Genomic DNA, 3,170 nt, shown 5'->3' with positions numbered 1-3,170 from the left:
GCACATGAAGGCTATATCATGGTGGTTGTTGGCACCATTAAGGCTATATCATGGTGGTTGTTGGCACCATGGAGGCTATATCATGGTGGTTGTTGGCACCATTAAGGCTATACCATGGTGGTTGTTGGCACCATGGAGGCTATATCATGGTGGTTGTTGGCACCATGGAGGTTATACCATGGTGGTTGTTGGCACCATTAAGGCTATATCATGGTGGTTGTTGGCACCATGGAGGCTATATCATGGTGGTTGTTGACACCATGGAGGCTATATCATGGAGGTTGTTGACACCATGGAGGCTATACCACGGTGGTTGTTGGCACCATGGAGGCTATATCATGAAGGTTGTTGACACCATGGAGGCTATACCACGGTGGTTGTTGGCACCATGGAGGCTATACCATGGTGGTTGTTGGCACCACGGAGGCTATATCATGGTGGTTGTTGGCACCATGGAGGCTATATCATGGTGGTTGTTGGCACCATGGAGGCTATATCATGGTGGTTGTTGGCACCACGGAGGCTATATCATGGTGGTTGTTGGCACCATGGAGGTTATACCATGGTGGTTGTTGGCACCATTAAGGCTATATGATGGTGGTTGTTGGCACCATGGAGGCTATATCATGGAGGTTGTTTGCACCATGGAGGCTATATCATGGTGGTTGTTGGCACCATGGAGGCTATATCATGGTGTTTGTTGGCACCATGAAAGCTTTACAAATGAGGTTGTTGGGACCCTGGAGGTTATGGCACCATGGAGGTTATGGCACCATGGAAGTTATGGCACTATGGAAGTAATGGCACCATGGAGATTATTGCATCATGGAGGTTGCCGCAACAACCTCCATGGTACCATGACAATGCTGCAACATTACAAAGATGGAGGTACAGATCTCTCCAGCTTATGTACCAGCCTCTTATGCGGTACTGTGTCAAAGGCTTTCCGACAATCCAAGAAAATGCAGTCCGCCCAGCCCTCTCTTTCTTGCTTAATCTGTGTCACCTGATCGTAGAATTCTTACAGGCTTGATAGAATTCTACGATCAGGTGACACATATTAAGCAAGAAAGAGAGGGCTGGGCGGACTGCATTTTCTTGGATTGTCGGAAAGCCTTTGACACAGTACCGCATAAGAGGCTGGTACATAAGCTGGAGAGACAGGCAGGTGTAGCTGGTAAGGTGCTCCAGTGGATAAGGGAGTATCTAAGCAATAGGAAGCAGAGAGTTACGGTGAGGGGTGAGACCTCCGATTGGCGTGAAGTCACCAGTGGAGTCCCACAGGGCTCTGTACTCGGTCCTATCTTGTTTCTGATATATGTAAATGATCTCCCGGAGGGTATCCATTCATTTCTCTCAATGTTTGCGGACGATGCTAAAATTATGAGAAGGATTAAAACAGAAGAGGACTGTTTGAGGCTTCAAGAAGACCTAGACAAGCTGAAGGAATTGTCGAACAAATGGTTGTTAGAGTTTAACCCAACCAAATGTAATGTAATGAAGATAGGTGTAGGGAGCAGGAGGCCAGATACAAGGTATCATCTGGGAGAGGAAATTCTTCAGGAGTCAGAGATGGAAAAAGACTTGGGGGTTGATATCACGCCAGACCTGTCTCCTGCAGCACATATCAAGCGGATAACATCAGCGGCATATGCCAGGCTGGCCAACATACGAACGGCATTCAGAAACTTGTGTAAAGAATCATTCAGAACTTTGTATACCACATATGTCAGGCCAATCCAGGAGTATGCAGCCCCAGCATGGAGTCCATATCTAGTCAAGGATAAGACTAAACTGGAAAAGGTTCAAAGGTTTGCCACCAGACTAGTACCCGAGCTGAGAGGTATGAGCTACGAGGAGAGACTACGGGAATTAAACCTCACTTCGCTGGAAGACAGAAGAGTCAGGGGGGACATGATCACCACATTCAAGATTCTGAAGGGGATTGATAGGGTAGATAAAGACAGTCTATTTAACACAAGGGGAACACGCACAAGGGGACACAGGTGGAAACTGAGTGCCCAAATGAGCCACAGAGATATTAGAAAGAACTTTTTTAGTGTCAGAGTGGTTGACAAATGGAATGCATTAGGAAGTGATGTGGTGGAGGCTGACTCCATACACAGTTTCAAGTGTAGATAAGACAGAGCCCGATAGGCTCAGGAATCTGTACACCTGTTGATTGACGGTTGAGAGGCGGGACCAAAGAGCCAGAGCTCAACCCCCGCAAACACAACTAGGTGAGTACAACTAGGTGAGTAGATGGAACCATGGATGTGTTAACATGGTAGTTACCGGATTGCAAAGGCCATAGGGATCTTGGAACAACAAAGACACTACCATGGGGATTTGATGCACCATTGAGTCACTACTGTATAAGAGGTACAGACGACACCATGAAGAGAGAGAGAGAGAGAGAGAGAGAGAGAGAGAGAGAGAGAGAGAGAGAGAGAGAGAGAGAGAGAGAGAGAGAGAGAGAGAGAGAGAGAGAGAGAGAGAGAGAGAGAGAGAGAGAGAGAGAGAGAGAGAGAGAGAGAGAGAGAGAGAGAGAGAGAGAGAGAGAGAGAGAGAGAGAGAGAGAGAGAGAGAGAGAGAGAGAGAGAGAGAGAGAGAGAGAGAGAGAGAGAGAGAGAGAGAGAGAGAGAGAGAGAGAGAGAGAGAGAGAGAGAGAGAGAGAGAGAGAGAGAGATGGATGGAGATACATAGATACTGGCCTGTTAGCTCAGTTGGTTAGAGCGCCGTGCTAATAACGCGGATGTCGTGGGTTCGACCCCCATACAGGCCAAAGTGGAAGTATCCAGCTGCCAGTAAAGTAATTTTATTAACATTACCTGAATAAATCTATTGTAGTCAGTGAGAGCGATTGGGCTCTGTGGCACTATGATGAGAGATGTGCAGGTGGCACCAGGAGACAACACTATGGTGTACTGGCACAGTTGACCCACTACCATGGAGGCTATACCTTCTTTTATTGAGGTTATTTTCAGATGATTTCGGGACTTAGCGTCCCCGCGGCCCGGTCCTCGTCCAGGCCTCCTTTTTGTTACACATCCCAGGAAGCAGCCCGTAGCAGTTGTCTAACTCCCAGGTACCTATTTACTGCTGGGTGAACAGGAGCATCAGGGTGAAAGAAACTCTTCCCATTATTTTCCGCCTCCGCCTGAGATCGA

General features: G+C 47.6%; 1 non-coding gene across 1 annotated transcript; it reads left to right on the top strand.

Moving 5' to 3' along the window:
• Positions 1 to 2,711: 2,711 nt before the first annotated feature.
• Positions 2,712 to 2,785, top strand: TRNAI-AAU (transfer RNA isoleucine (anticodon AAU)). Its single transcript has one exon. It is a non-coding gene; the product is annotated as a tRNA-Ile (tRNA).
• The last annotated feature ends 385 nt before the right edge of the window (positions 2,786 to 3,170 follow it).

Source organism: Procambarus clarkii, chromosome 13 (assembly GCF_040958095.1).
Source record: "Procambarus clarkii isolate CNS0578487 chromosome 13, FALCON_Pclarkii_2.0, whole genome shotgun sequence".
Taxonomy (NCBI): Eukaryota; Metazoa; Arthropoda; class Malacostraca; order Decapoda; family Cambaridae; genus Procambarus; species Procambarus clarkii.
The sequence above is the reverse complement of the archived record's forward strand: the minus strand, read 5'-3'. Positions and strand labels throughout refer to the sequence as shown.